We start from the raw sequence: 16,560 nt of genomic DNA, 5'->3' as shown, positions 1-16,560 counted from the left end.
CTTATTTAGGCCACAGAAACCCAAGCAAAGTAATCACCTCTTCATTCTGAGAGAAACAATAAAACACAACATTTGTACAGTGTTTTTCTCTTGGAAAAGCACTCAATGTACATCACCTTCATTGACTGGACCAGAGAATTATTTGAAAATGACACATAGTTACTGTTTTAGTCTTTATCAGGAACTGGATTTCCTGTCCTCCTCCAATCATCGTTGTTTCTCATTCCCCAAACCTGATGACACAACCTCGGATTTGCTCCTTAGCTGTGACTGTGCTGGCGAAATCAGGAAGCCTCACCAGTCCTCCGTTACCTGGTCGGGTCCTATGTATTCCACGTCCCTGGTCATCCCTAGACAAGGGAGCTCAACAAAGCTGGAGGAGAGGAGAAACGACACATTCTTTGGAACATATTTACATTTGCTCTCATTTAGACTGTGCAAAGTCAAACATCTATCTGCCTTCCTGCAGTTTAACCTTGAGAAGAAAATGATTTCTGTAAAGTAAAAATATCCATTGTTCATAGTTGTGATGAATGTTTTCTCCCATTAAGAAGAGTTACTTTGAACAGTTCATCCTAACTCCATCTTCTGACCGTTAGGGGACCATTAATGCCTTTGCGTTTTCTGTAAATTGAAGAACTCAGTGGGCAATTTTCCTGAATGAAAACAAGCAAAATTTCTCTGGGATTTATATCTTTCTCTCCTATTTATATATCCATATACATCATTTAGTGTTTTCCTTTAAAAAATAAAAATGAAGAATAAGAAAAGGAAGAGCCGGAGAGAGCACAGGAGCCGGCTGTAAATATCTATTTCAGCTGAAGTGAAAGGCTGGGACATTATGTCATTTTCTCCACTATATGGAGCCCACATTAGTCTTTCTAAAAAAGGGGGCAGCTCCGCGTATTTGAGACAAATTTTGCCGCACTCTGAATGAGATGTGTGCTTTTTATGTTTATGAAACTACCATCCGGCGAAAAATGGCAGCCTAATATTTTGACACGAAGGTCATTTGAAAGTCTTACTGCCTGCAAGCGTCATCCATTTTTGTTGACAAAAAGCTCTCTCAGGGCCCTTTAAGACGACCCAGCCCGCTCGACTTTCTCTGAGTCTGGCATTTCAGCTCCCTCCCTCTTTACCTCCACCCACCAGACTAATTATCAGCTCATGAAGGCTGTCCTAATGAATTATGTTACAGCATTAAGAAAGGGTTCGGGACAAGTGTTAGTGTCAGCGAAGTAGGGAGGGTGGGGAGGGACCGGGGACAGGAGGGGGGGGCGTGTCATCAACGCTGTCCACTGCCACCGAAGCTAGTGTGATCCCACCGGGCACACACGGACACCTCATGATTATTTCAGCTGCCATGAAGTTCAGACTGATGTAAACATGCTCTTGGGAGTTGCTGGCTCGCTAAGGCTCCTTGGCTTTGCAGAAACAGAAATTCTCCCGAAGGTGATGTTGCACACGCGTGTGTGGATGGATGCCCACACGTGGTCAGAGAGGGTGGCGGGAGGAAAGGGGACTTGTAGGGCATCCTGCTGGGACTCAGGCAGGGCAGAGCAGGGAACATCTTCGGCTGAGATGACCAAACACTACCAGGGGAAAAAGAGACAGCACAGTGTCTCTCTTTAAAAAATACATACCTGCAATTTCAGTTTTACTACTTGCTTATTTCATTCTTTGGGGTGTTCCAAAGAACAAAATAAGATACCCCGTTTTCCTTCAACCTTCAGAACACAGAAGTCATTGCTGCCCTGAGAACAAAGAAGGCCTTTTACGCTTCAGTTCTTTCCAGCATAGCATTAACAATAACAGAATGATGCAGACAGCCGCTCCAAACTAAATCAGATCCTACAACCAAGTCGAAACCGAATTACAGAAGAGCAAAGTGCAGCAATACATTTTAAAATGCCAAATGTATTTCAAAGGGCTTGGTTTTTCATTTTCTCCTGCATTCAGAATTGTCGGTGATACTGATCATAAGGGTACTGTTTCCTTATTTCAATAATAGCCCACATCTCAATCTCAAGTCTTCTACTTACTACATCTGTCAAGAAAAGAAACACCAAGCCTATAAATCACATCCCAGGCATCTGACTTTTTTGCCTATGATTATACTGACGTTGTTTCTCTTTATATAGCTTCCCCAAGCACCATCGGCTGAGCAGCTCAGCTAGCCGAGTGGCCACACATAGGGACCACTTCAGCCCCTAATGAGAGACAGTCACCTGGGAATTGAAGTACGGAGCTAATTAATTATCATATTTGGCAAAGAATCTTTTGTAGCTACTAAGCAGATAATAGAGATGATGAATATCACTCTATCTATGGATTTTAAAACTTTTTTTTGGCATTAAGTGATATTTTTCTCAGGCAACACAATAGCAGAAATTCACATTAGGGGAAAAATGGTTAATTTCACCAGTCACACCCATCCTATTGGATTCATTAGCTCTAAGCAACTGTAAATCTATGTCCAGCTCTGAGATGACATTTCCATGCAGATCCTCAAACCTTTTAAGCAGCAGCGGTAACTTTAATCAGGTCTTAAAAAAAAAAAAAAGAATCCATGAACAGCTTGGAAGAACAGCCTTTGCAGACCTGCAGATCAGTGGTCAACAGCAGGACACCTCACCCACCAACAAGCCTTCCCCATTCAGCTGGTACCCTTTGCACAGGGGTTCCCTAAACACGTTACTTCTTTATTCCTCCTATTTATTTTTCCTTTATAACAGCATGCATAATGCAAGAACTTATAGATTGATGATAGGAGAAACATACTTTAAATGTAGGGAGGGAAGTATCTAAATGTTGGACTGAGAGAGGGGACATAAAAATAGACCAATGTGAGAACTCATTAGTTTAGCCATACATTAATTCATCCATATGGGCCTGGGAAGAACTTCTTTTCCTGGAAATATCCAGATGATAAGGAGACCTCCAACCGCATGCTTCAAATAGTTTTAGTGTAACCTTTCCTAAGAAAATGGTAAATTAAACACACTGAGAAACTACTACGCTCCCGGCAACAGGCAGTGATGATCCATTTGATTCTCACAATGGCCTTAAAAGGTGGGCATTGTTGTCACTTTACAGATGGGGAAATTGAAGGCTAAGTCACTGCCTGAGGTTACAGTGGTACGTGGAAGCCTGCCTGGTGCTAGAGACCTCAGTATTTTTTTTTTTTAACTTTAAGTTATTGTGGTAAGAACACTTAAGATGAGATTTCTCCTCAATAAATTTCTAAGTGGACATGACGTCAGTATTGACTGCAGGCACAGTGTGGTGTGGAAGATATTTAGAGACGTATTCATCTTGTGCAACTGAAATGTTATACCCATTGATAAGCACTCTCCATTTCCCCCTCTCCCCAGGCCCTGGCAACCACCATGCCACCCTTTGATCCTCTGAACTTACTTATTTTAAAGACCTCCTGTTAAGTGGAATCAGGCATAATTTATTATTCTGTGACTGGCTTAAGTCACTCAGCATAATGTCCTCAAGTTCACCCATGTTGTTGCACATCATAGAACTGACTTCCTTTTTACAGCTGAATGATATTCCATTGTATGTGTATATCACATCTTCTTTATCCATTTATCCATTGACGGACACTTGAGCTGCTTCCATGTCTTGGCTATTGTAAATTATGCTGCAATGAACATAGGACTGCAGGTATCTCTTCAAGATCCTGATTTCAATTATTTGAGATAAATATCCAGTAATGGGATTGCTGGGTTATACGGTATCTCTATTTTTAATCTTTTGAGGAACTTCCATTTTTCCATAGTGGGTGCACCATTTTGCATTCCCACCAACAACATGCAAGGGTTCCCTTTTCTCCATATCCTCAACAATGCTTGCCTTTGTTTTCTGGTTTTTGGATAGAAGTCATCCTAGCCGTCGTGAGATGGCCTCTCAGTGTCCCTGGTACTGACCACCTCAGATCACACCAGGTGCCCAGCCTGTGTTCTTCTCCAATACCAGTGAGTGATTTGGTCAAGAATGATGTGTGCTGGGCATTGGGTCAGGGAGACAAGCTTGCAGGTGTGGGCCTGGACAAAAGACTTTATGAAGGAAAATCAAAACTGCAAAGGGTGGCTTTGTCCTCCTCAGAGCCTCACGTCAGGGACCAAAGAGCAGAGAGAAGAGCTGGGTGCCAGACAGCCCGGGACAGAAGGACAGAGCCGGAGAACAGCATCTGGTCTGAATGGAGAAGTGATGCACACTTCCCTTCTCGTGTCTGTCCCTCCGCGGACCTGGGTTGCCTGCCACACAGGCTTGGTTGGTTTGGGACTGGGTGGTGGTGTTGTTTGGGGTCGGGTTTTTCTGTTTCATTGTTTGTTCAAGTCAACAGGAGGAACAAAGAGAGAAAGGACACGTATCATCTTGCCTTTGAGAGGGAAGCTGGAGAGTGACAACGCCCGCCCGCCAGAGGCACGGCATCTCTGTATGTCTGGGCCATCGGGCGCGCCCCCCGCCCATCAGCGCCTGGCAGCTGGGGAGATACATTTAGATAAAGCAGCCGCAGTCACCGATAACAAGCCCCTCAAATGTCAGGCGGCACAAAGGCCGGCATTGATTGCCCTGCGCAGCCCGCCCCCCGCCCCCCCTCTTCAGCGCTCCACGGCTTTTTCCTTTCCTTTTTTACACAGCGGAGCCTCTGGCGGGGATGATCTGCCTGTGGAAAAGGCCATTGTGCCTGAACACGTATTGTGTCATTTGCTAAATGGAATTTATCAACATCTCTCCAATCCCTGCTCCTTTGCTCTGCTTCCTCTGAGGCTGGTTTCTCTCCCAGCCAGGCCCAGGGTTCGCTCTGCTCCCTCCTCCCTCTTGGAGCCCATCAGCCAGCTTCCAGGCACAGGCCTGGGGCTGGACAGGAGCATCCCCTGCAGCAAACCTCGGAGAGGGGGTAGGTAGAGGCTGGAGAGGCCAGCCCAGCGTGAGAAAACTGGACGGAAGCCCAGAGACAGCTGCTGCGGGCAAGCGGATATCAGGTGTCAGAGAGATGCTCAAGGCTAATAAACAGGTCCTCCCTTCCCACTGAGCAGAGTATCTTTTCTGTACAAGGAACTATCTTTCAAGTCCCTTTGAAGCCCTATGAGAGGATACAGAGAAGGGAAAGAGTGGGTGCGGATACCAACAGTAGGACCAGCGCTGGTATATGACCTGGTCCAATCCTCAATTCTCAGACCCTGAGAAGGGGCTGTGTGTCAGAGAACAGCAAGTGCAACAACAATGGATTTTTTTATTTTAATTTTTGTTTTTGTCCTTTTGAGTATCCTACACAGTGCACTGAGTTAATGTGCAGTCATTCCAGAACGGTTTAGTGGGAACCAATGCCTTGCACAGCAAATGCTTGCACATCCATTGCTGGTTTGTATTGGCTCCCGAACTTGACGTATATTCCAGTGGCATGAGAGCCTCCGAGGGAGATAAATTATAATATGCATTATTATTTTGCTTTTAATAGCTACTGGTAAATAATAGATCCCTATCTCTATTCTGTTCCACTGTGCTTAAAATAGTTGCTTTGGAGCAAAAACAGGAATTAGACATCAAAAACTACTTCAGAAGATTCCAACAGTAAGAGGAGTTCGCTCGAAAACCTAAAAAGAGCAATGCACCAAGTAAATCAGCACTTAAAGGGTTCAAACAGTTTAATGACAACAAAGAGAAGAAGGTATGGTAGGCAGAAAAATTGCCCCCAGAGCTGAACACATCCTAATGCCCAAAACCTGTGAATATGTTAGGCTACTTGGCAAAGAGGGATTAAAGTGGCAGATGCAATTAAGGTAGCTAATCAGTTGATCTTAAGGTGGAGAGTTAATTCTGGATGATCCAGTGTTGTCAAAGTAATCAAAGGGTCCTTACACATGGAAAGCAGAGACGGAAGGGTGGGCTAGAGCCATGGGATACGATGGGGGAGGACTCTCCCTGCTGTTGCTGGCTTTGAAGATGCAGAAAGACTCCACAGACCAAGGAACGTGGGCACCTGAAGAAGCTGAAAAAGGTAAGGGACCAGATTCTCCCAGAGTCTCCGGAAGCAATCATCCCTGCCCACATCTTGATTTTAGCTCTGTGAAACCCATGTTGGATTTCTAACTCAGGGGACTGTAGGATAACACATTTGCTTGCAGTAATTTGTTGCAGCAGCAATAGGAAACTAACCCAAAAGGAAAAGGAAGAGAAGAGCTACTGCTTATTGAGCACTTACTATGTTCCAAACCCTGGGCTAAGTATTTTACTTGAATAACCTCCCTCAGTCCTCACGGCCCTCCCACAACATGACCACTATTTTTGTTCCCATCGGATAAGTAAACTGAAGTTTATAAAGTTACAAGGTCTGATTTTAAAGCTCCAGCTCCTATCCACTACTGCTTATCCACAAAGATCCCTCCATGTTTCTGCTATATGAAAGAATAAGCTACTTATTGCACTTGTAGAATTATGGCACACACATTGATCCAGAGCCATCTATCATAGTTTAGAGATTCACATTGTAGAAATGAAATCGAGAACCTGGTGAGCACATCTCTGAGTCATTGGAAAGCTATGTCAGTTGTCTCAACCATGCAATATTGGAGATTTCCTAGACGAGTTTATGGAATTACCTTGCATGCAGCATTCACAGTGAATTGCTCCAAAAGTACCTTCTGACTGAACCAAATTTGACGTTTATAATGGCCCAAGAAAAACATCTCCCTAATGACACCACATCACTGCATGTCACAGAAATCAAAGGTGTCATTTCTAATAGAAATGCCAGCTCCAACAAGAAGGAAGGAGACTCCTTCCCAGAGTCAATGGAGTACAAGTCAAGGAGGCAAGACCCTGCAGAAGCTATGGACAGTCACACCCAGGCAATTTGTCCATTCAAGGAGAAGGCAGATTCTGAAAGAAGCAGCAACTTTTCAAGACTGTATACTCTTCAAAATCCTTTGGAAAAAAATCCCAAGCACATGTCATTAGGATATCTTGATTCTTTAACAATAACAAAGCAAAAGAATGATACTGTACTGTGTCACAGAGTCAGCTGTCCAACAAAGATGTGTGTTCCCCTTCAAAAGCATAGAGCTGCAAGGAAGAGGATTTTCCAGGTCCTCTTGCATTTAGATGGGGCCATGATACTAGCTCTTATTAATGGAGACTGTAAACAGAAGTCATGTTGTCTTTTAATTAGGAGGCTAATGTGCTTTCACTACTCCTTTGTCCCCTTTCCACAGTGAACGTGGAAGCCACGTGTCAAAAACAATGGAGCAAAAGAGGGAAGGGGCTTGGATCCCTGAATCACTGTGTGGAAGACCATCTGTTGAACACGATGTTGGATGATTATATAAGCAGTAAATTCAATTGCATTAAGTCACTGTAATTTCAGAGTTTAGCCTGTTAAACCTGTTACAGCTAGCTGGTAGCATTATTATCATTAAAACATACATTCAAAAGGTCAAGAGGAGCATGTCTTATGGCTTTGGGCAGCAATACTGATAAGTACCTGGGAGGGCAAGTTGGAGTCATTTCTGTGTATGGTGTGTAGCAATAACGAATCCTTCACAGTGATTTCTCACAAGGTCTTTTGCCAAAGTTATGAAGGTCACCAATCTTTAAAGCTCAAAGCTGTGTGTGTTGTTCTGGAATTGATTCCGACATATGAAAGACACTGAAGGTGCATTATTGAATATCTCACCCTAAGAATCAGTTGATTTTGCAGGACCTTTTCAGGGAAAGATGTTGTTTATAGAAAATACTTTCTAAAAATGGCTCAAAATGCTCCAAAGTCCAAATCAGAAATATGCCATAGGTTTTTTCGGTAAGAAAACACAGTTTTGCATTTATTATTTGCAACATATAGATTGAGAAAAAATAACAATTCTTCAGTGGAGCTTCATAGACATTAGCTGAGCTTTAGAATATTGTTGGGGGGTGGAGAGGTTGTTTGGCGAGTTACCATGGCACCAAAATACCTTCAAGCAAGTAATGAGGCTTAAAAGATAAGGGAGTTAATTAAGAAGCCTGAAGCAGCCTGTTGAAGGACTTGGAACACTGTCCTGTAAAAGTCTACGGTGAACCAGGATGAGGGAGGGAGCCTCCGCCCTCCCTCACCTGGAAGCTTGTTTACAATCACTCACCCTCATCTTGCACATGCGCATGCCCACGTGAGACCCCTGCGATGGAGAAAGGAGCCAGCCAAGCCTACTTCAGTCTTACTCCTGAGGTTCCCAAGTCCTCCCCTGGACCATTCCCAATGGGCAAGGGAGAGGGAGAGCTGGGAAGCCTTCCCATAAAGATCTCCATCGACAATTCCAGCTCCCCGAGCCCAGCTCCACGCTGTCCATGGGTGCAGATTTCCCCGCTCCCACCTTGATTCCTTGGACCCGGCAACCACAGATAACTCTTTATTTGGAGGTTACTATTACTGTGCTTACCTAATACTATTACCATAACCTATTACTAAGAGGTTGATTCGTATGAGATGGCCATTTTTGTAGATCACAAATAGGCAAATATGATCAAGTTCATGTGATTCGACTTACTGTAATGCAGGGTATTTAGAAACTAAGAAGGCAAATAAAATAGCAACAGTGTCACAGTTCTGATTCCCGAAGTCCCTGCCTCATCCCAGCTCTGTGCTACGTGCTGTCCACGTGGCCTTCACCTCCTTCAATAAGTCTGGCTTCCCTCCTTAAGAGTAAGCATCCATATGCCAAGTTGCATCACATTTTGAAAAGGATGCGAAATATGCATCCTTTATATTTTATAAAACAAATTATTCTCTTTAAAAACTAATAAATTCTCACTATAAAAATAGAAAATACAAATAAATAAAATGTAGCCTTGATGTGTCCAAAACATGGCACAATTTCAAATCAGGCCACATTTGAAGCATTGACCCCGCCAGACACTCAACCATTCTCCTGTTTCCTCTTATGCAGAACCAGAGGCCAATTTCTTACTACCACAAAGAACTGCTCTTCCCAGCACCCTACACGATTCCTAACAGGTTTCCAGTCCTGATGAACAAAAATGAATTACGATTCTTTTCCTTGACTCTTAAAATATTAAACCTTATAACTTTTGGACATATGCTCCACCTAAAATGTAACTGTTAAGATATATATTGTACACTCATCCCCACCTCAGTAAACAACATATTTTTTGCTCACCAAGCTCAACTTGTCTTTTTATCCTTTAAATTCTAGTGGTGAACATCATCAGTAGAGAATCTTAGGAAATCAGACAAGAGCACAGGAAGCATGTGCTGTAGGCGGTGTGAACTGGGGACAAGCCCACTGGTTCATGTCTAGAATCCTAAATCCTACCAGTACCTCCCCATCAATCTCCTACAACAAGTCTCACGCAGGTTTGAATTCCTAAGTGTGTAAAATTAAGAGGGAAAGCCCACGATCTTCCTCACCAGCAATTTCTAGGTTTTAGAAGTGAATGATCCACCATGCTCTGAAAAGAACTTCGCTCTTTGAGGAAAATCATTTTGATTATTCTTTTTAATAACAATAGCCTATCGATCTGTCTGCATTTAAAGGTGGCAGATCAGGAGAGAGAGGGAGGTGGCACTTGTATTCCCATCAGTGGATTCTTTAAACACACCCAGCCCCCCAAGAACTGCTTAATGAGTTCCGTTGGCTGTCAAGTCCTACCGTAGCCCTCCCCGTACACCTGCAAAGCCCACAGAGACTAAGCAATCTGCCCACAACCCTCCTTCATCCTTCTGTCTAAACACCCTCCCCAGGGAACTGTGTCAGGTGGTTTAAGGAAAAGAGCATCATTCTTCTTTCCATGTGTGGACAGTGACCAGATATCCCCACATTCCAGGATGAGTGGCAGACACTGACTGAGGACCCGGATGTTCAAAGCAGGGGCTAAGCTGGGCCCTGGGAAAGGTGTCGGCTTAGCACCAGGTAGACCCACAAGTTCACTGGGCTGGATGCTTCTGCCCCTGCTGTGGGAGAGAGCCAGAGGAAGGAGAAGTAAGCGCTTGCCAGCTAGTCACAATCAGTATTTATCACTAAGTGAGACGGACAAAAAGCCAAGGATCTGTTAGTCTCCTTTCTCAAAGAAAACTAGGAACTAGCATTTGGTGAGTGGGTTTTTATAAAGAGGCTGCCATAGTCTGACAAACCGCTCCAGCCCACAGCTACCCGATCCCCACCGTCAATCCCCGCCTCAAGAAGCCTGCATCAGGGACATCGTTTGGACCAAGCTTAGCCTCTGAAGGTAATTGAGGGAGGTCCTGCCAAAGAGGGTATATGCCTCTTTTCAAAGAAAACAGCAGAAGCTAACACAGCACTGTAAACCAACTATACTCCAATAAAAATTTTAAAAAAAAGAAAACTGCCTGTCTCTTGTTCATTCATTGCTGAGGAATGTCTTCATTTCAGACAGGAAATCCCCTGCTTTGTGGGGATTTCTCTGTCTCGGGAAGACCAGAAGCCCAGCACTGTGGGCAGTGGCGCAGAGGGGCCCACAGAGGCTGCAGACTTCAGCTCCGCTCATATACGTGCTCGCTGCAGGGCAGGTGTCTTTGCAGCCAATCACAATTTTGCACCCAAGGATTATCTCAGGTTAAATGGAGCATCATGTAGGCTGTGTGAAACCACTTAGAAGAAGATGAACCTGTCATGTAATGAAGAAACACTTTGCAGTCCAACCTGCCACGTACTAGCCTGGTGATCTTGAAAAAGGTATTGAAAATTGTTGAACTTTGTTCAACCTAGGAAAAAATAGCACCTCAAAATCCAGCTCTACTACTTAGAAACTAAGCAATTTGGACAAATTATTTACCTTCACCGAACACATACTTTCTTATCTAGAAGATAAGGCTAATGACAATTACAGTTCTTACCTTGTAGAGCTGTTACATGAATTGAGAAAATTTAAGTAAAATACTTAGCATAATACTTAGAAGGTAGTAGGTACACATTAAATGTTAGATAAGATTTATGTGTTCAATATTCATCTGCTCATTTATTCAGTTCAAAAGGTATGGGAATTAAATAAGAAAAGATATGCCGAATGCCTATCTAAATGTCCCACACACAGTAGGTACTGAACACAATTTATTTCTCTTCTCCTTTTCACAATTAGAAAACTATGATCCAGAGGCACCAGGTCCATTCTACCTTATTTAATATTGCTACTAAACTGTTTCTGTATCAGGCAAGTCCCCTGCAGGAAGAAATTGAAAGTGAGAAAGGGACAGAGAGAAACCTGAGAATCTTGTATCTGCTTTAATTGATTTACTTCAGGTCAAACTCAAGGAGCAGGGACATAAGTGGAAGTCCATTTAGCTGACTTGAAAGCTCTGTTCTTGACCTCGGTGGGCTGGGAGGTCTTTGAACTCATCTGAGTTTCTAAGTCTTTGGCCAGAAAGAAAAATTTCTCAGCTGCTTTTTCATGCCTTCGAAATGAATTAATTTCCTAAATGGAAAATTGAAGTAATTAGGTTATAGACTGAGTGACATTTACTAAGGTGAAAAGCAGGGAAATTTTTATATCCTTTATTAAACAGTTATTAGATGTATTAAGCCATATGGAATAATTAGTTTTATTCCCCCAAACGTGATTATTCTTTTCATGCTAAGGCAAGCTCAGACTCATAAGGATCCAACAGACCGTGACTATTCACAAAAGCACCAAGTCACATTTTCAGCCTTGTTCCCAGGACCAGTGGCTCACTGGGCAGGTGGGCAGAGGGGCTCAAGGAGACAGACAGAACTAGGTTCTCATGATGGCGCTCAGCCTTCTTCACGTACTTGGATGTGCCTTTCTCAGGAATGTTTCATTTTATCCTACCAACCTGCCCAACAAGGAAATTTACTCATTGGTTCAAAACTATTTTTAATAGCACCTACTATGTGCCAGACGCTCTTCCAAGGTCTACAGCAGTGAGAATAACAGACAAGACTTCTCATCTCTGTGGAATTCGCATTCTAGAAGGGGAAGCTGGACAGGAAATTAAATAAGTAGAATCCATAGTAAGTTAGAAGATCATCTGGGTAGAGAAAAGGGAAAGTCCTGCAGAGAGGCGCTGTTTTAATAGACAGTTGAGGGAGGTGAGGGAGCTAGCCACACAGCTGACCGGGGAAGAACATTCTAGGGGAAGGAATCACTGTGGGACAATGTCTGACATGGCCAGGGTTCCAGGAGCCCCCAGCAGCAGTGGTCCCAGTGACTGGTTAGGGGATGGCTAAGAAGGGGGTCTGAGAGGTGGGGGAGGACATTCACTGGGAAGATTTTGACTCATTCTGAGTGAGACAGTAAGCCACTGAGAGATTATGAACAGGGGCGCTCCCATTAAGAAAGCACACGGATATCCTTAAATGAGTTACATGAGTATTATTTCTCCAACGAGCCTTGCTTCCTACCTCCGTTTCCTAAATGAAAAATGACCCCTTTGTCTTAAAGGTATAGTTTCCCACTGCCTGATCTTCATTGTTTTGGGATCTTGACAAAGCAAGGAGGCAATGGGAATAGCACCTGGCTCAGGATTAGATCTATTTTTAGAATATTGATTGATTCAGAGCCCAGAGAGAAATGCCTGTGTCTTCTGATCCAAAGCTGTTACTTGAACATGTCTCTGCATCTTCCTTAGCCTCAGTCTTCATATTTGATGAGTAATTGTGAAGATTACATGAGGCAATGCATTTAAAACGTCTGACATAAAACTAGTGCTCAGTAAACACTAGCTATTTTTTCTTAAGGAATGACTTTTTATTTCTAAGTACAATTCCATCTCTAATTCCATGTTCTTGAACTTTCTTCCTACCTGGAGAAGGCTCCTTGGCTCCCACCTTGGAAGCCACATGCCCGATCCTGCTTCCTTGCCAGGTTCTGTTTAGTGCCACCATCTTCCCCAAGGTGTTCCTTCAACTCCCTTTCAATCGGGACTTCTCACTGGGTAGTGCTACTAGATTTTACACGTGTAGAGGCTAGGGATACTGCTAAGCATCCTACCTTGCACAGGACAGTCCACTACAGAGAATTATCTGGACTCAGATGGCAATAGTGCTGTCATTGAGAAACCTTGCAGCTGACAATACATCATGTGTGGTATCACACTTTCTTTCATGTGTATATGTATGTATATAATATATACATCTGCTTCTTCCTAATGGGCTCTGTCTGGTTCACCATATCCCCAGCCACTCTGGCACAGTTCCGGACACGTAGTAGGTACAGTTATTGAGAGTGAGAGTTTGCCAAAACAGAACTTTATGGAAACAATTTTACCATACAACCCCTACTGATATGTTGACCAAAGTGCCAGAGATTTGGACTCCAAGTAAAAATGTCCATATTATGGTCCTTAAATTTCCATACATAGTTCAAGAGGCCCTTACATCCTAAGTGGATAAAATAAAATAATAAAACAAATGAAAATAAAACAATCTCTTGCAATTATTCTCAAACACAATATTAAGGATTTAATGGAGAAGAAAAATATAACATGCTTAATCTGATTAACATCCTGAGTGAGGGGATACAGAATGCTGTCAGTGATGGTGGCCTTGTTGAAATGGAGGTGGGGTCACCTGGCTGGAGGAACCCCTGGCAGGCAGGCAATTCAGGGGCCGGATCTGCAATACTTCTGCAACCTCTGCTCCCCTGAGCAGCCACACAGTCAAGGCTGCTTGTAGCACTCACCGTCTCTTCTCAAGAATTATGCTGGATCAGCTCGGTGCTTTGTGACCACCTGGAGGGGTGGGATAGGGAGGGTGGGAGGGAGGGAGATGCAAGAGGGAAGATATATGGGAACATATGTATATGTATAGCTGATTCACTTTGTTATAAAGCAGACACTAACACACCATTGTAAAGCAATTATACTCCAATAAAGATGTTAAAAAATAAAGAACTATGCTGGTGCATGCAGCTTCTTCATCCATGTAGGCAGGTGCAGGAGTCAGAGAGTGGAGGTGATATCAACCACCACTTCCCCCATGGCTGCAGCCTGGCCTCTTTGCATGAAAGTCACAACCACTTGTGGTGACCCTGCTCTTTTCTTTCAGATTACCTCATCTTATCAATATTCCCGTTCTCTAGAGAAATGTATCGTTACTACACGGGGCAGAAATAAAGTGTCCAAAATAACTTGGAAACCAAAGACCTTCCTGAGACTGACATGCCCAAGAATCACATGTAATGGATAAAGCCAGCCATCTGAAGAGAAACCAGTCCTAGGAGATGGTCTGTAAGTGGGTGGAGAGGAGACACTGGAACATCCCAGTCCAACAAATGCAGCTGGGGTTGAATGTCTAGGAAACATGTTTGAATACAAAAGGTGTTAACCTAGGCTACTGGAATTTGACCGAAAAAAGACTGTTAGCAGAAAGGGGTGTTTGCATGAAATCTAGAGAAAGGGGACTCATGGTTATCCACCTCTCCCCCCCTTCTAGAAGCTTCCATAACATGGCTTTGTCCTAATAAGCTCCCTCTTGGCCTCCTCTGCTCACCTTTCTTCTTCTCTGAGTCTGTTTCCTCCTCTATCAAGTGGAAGGAATAGCGTCCACGTTGCCTTACAGAATTGGGTACATTGTAGGCACTTGGTCAATGTTCATTTGCCTTCTACACGTTTGAAAGTCTCCTTTCATCTCTGCCCAAATAAAACTGCCCTTTCCTTGGTGCAGTTAATCTTAACTAAGTGTTAGGAAGAAAGCCCTTTCAATAAATGTATATTAATGTGTTCCTGACTAATAATTCATTAGCCCTTCAAAAGGCATCTGGTATTTTTAGGATCCAATGACAACCCAGAAGGTTCATCACTTTGTAGGCATGTTGATTTCAAACAGTGTGATACAATAAAATGGAAAAACTCAGGCTACTATTGACCAGGAATCAGCCTCCGGGTATCAGCTCCCTCAAAAGCTTAGCATTTCCCAACATCGTCTTCTACTCCTGAAACCAGAGATCCTCTGAGGGTTTTGAGTGTAACTTCCATGCCTTGTTGGCCAGTGTTGTCCACGTTAAGCTGGTTCTATACAAGCTCCTCCTCCCCTTCAGGCAAGTAGCACAGACACAGAGCTAAGAACCCTGTCCTTACCCCTCCTGTACTTTGATACTTGTCTTGCAGTGACCTGGGGGGAAGGAGGACACAGCTGTGCATGCCAGGTCAGTAGGATATAGCAGTAACGGTGCCTGAAGTGTAGGAAGTCTCCTTGTGCCGGACGGAGTTACTCTGATTTCTACCAAATAGCCAAAAAAACCACGTTTGTCCTCACTGTGCCAAACACAAAAGGCTAGAATTGTCCCTGGATTCCTCAGCGTGAGACACTGTGATCATGAATTTGGAGGGACTCGATCAGACTGACCTGGGTATTACTCTCAGATCCAACATTTGATACTTTGCCATTTTGGACCTGTTATCTCATCCTTCAAAGTTCAAGTATCCTGTTCTCTAAAATGGGCTAGGAATGGTAACTGCCTCCCTGGAAGGGTAAACTGAGATCAGACGGGTACCGGCTGAAGCCGACACCTGCACTCACAAAGGGGCTCAACACACGTGAGCTGAGCTGGAGTCACTATGGTCGGTGCTGTTGCTACCACCTCCAGGGGAAGCAAGACTTCTGAGTCCTTTTCAAGCTCCAGGAGTGCCCTTGGGCATCCCATGCTAGAACTGGGTGAACTGCCTTCTCCTCCTATGTCTACACCAGCCATCCTCACAGTTAGATGCCTTCCAGTCAGTCCATCATCAAGGGATGCATTTCTTTAATGCTGTCATGCACCAGCCTGCCCATTCCCTCCAGTCTGATGGTTTTCCTAAGAGGGAAACAGTTGTTTCTAAAAGGTGAACATTCATGTGCATGGATGACAGTGAAGCAAAATTTTCGTCTCCTTCCAATACTTTCGTGAGATTTGCCGGTCACTGTCCACCAACATCTTAGAATAACAGAAGCCTCACCACCCCCCAAACCCCCCGGCCATCTCTGTCCCCTGCACTTGCACCTGCCACTCTCCACAGCCAGCTCCCACCGGCAAAGCCAAGATCCGCTGTCTCATCTCTGCTCCTTTAAAAGATGTGCTGTAAGTGAAAAGCTCGAGGCATTAAGAAATGCAAAAATCAATCCTACAATGTGTTTAAGCAGAGCAAATTCCATACGAAGCCCTAAAATAATGACTGTGTCAAGGCAAATGGTTTATCGCCGGCGTCTTGGTAGCAGATAAAATTATAGTATTGGAAACTTGACAGTGGAATAATACAAAGAAATTAAGAGAGGAGAAAAAAAAAAAAAAAAGACCCTGTTTCTAATTTGTGCTGCTTTTGTCAAAAATGTACTTAGGATCGGCTGTCCTGCAGAGCATCTGAGACTGGTGAGGCAAAAGATGACTTTTGGCAGCAAGGTTAAAGTTCTAGCAAAGTCACGTGCCAGTTGACTGTGCTAAAGCCTGTTTTCTGGAGGGCGTTGCCCCCGGTGTGTTGTTTCATAGAAAGGTTTCAGGGAGGCACCGGAAAATGTCAGAGCGCGTCCTCTCCCTCCACTAACTCCTCAGCTGTCTATGCCATCCGCCCTGAGAGCCCCAAGATGCATCTTTCCCTGTGGG

This window comes from Delphinapterus leucas, chromosome 12, assembly GCF_059928025.1.
Source record: "Delphinapterus leucas isolate spDelLeu-1000000601 "Yukka" chromosome 12, BTC_Dleu_Yukka2, whole genome shotgun sequence".
Taxonomy (NCBI): Eukaryota; Metazoa; Chordata; class Mammalia; order Artiodactyla; family Monodontidae; genus Delphinapterus; species Delphinapterus leucas.
This window is presented reverse-complemented; position numbering follows the sequence as displayed.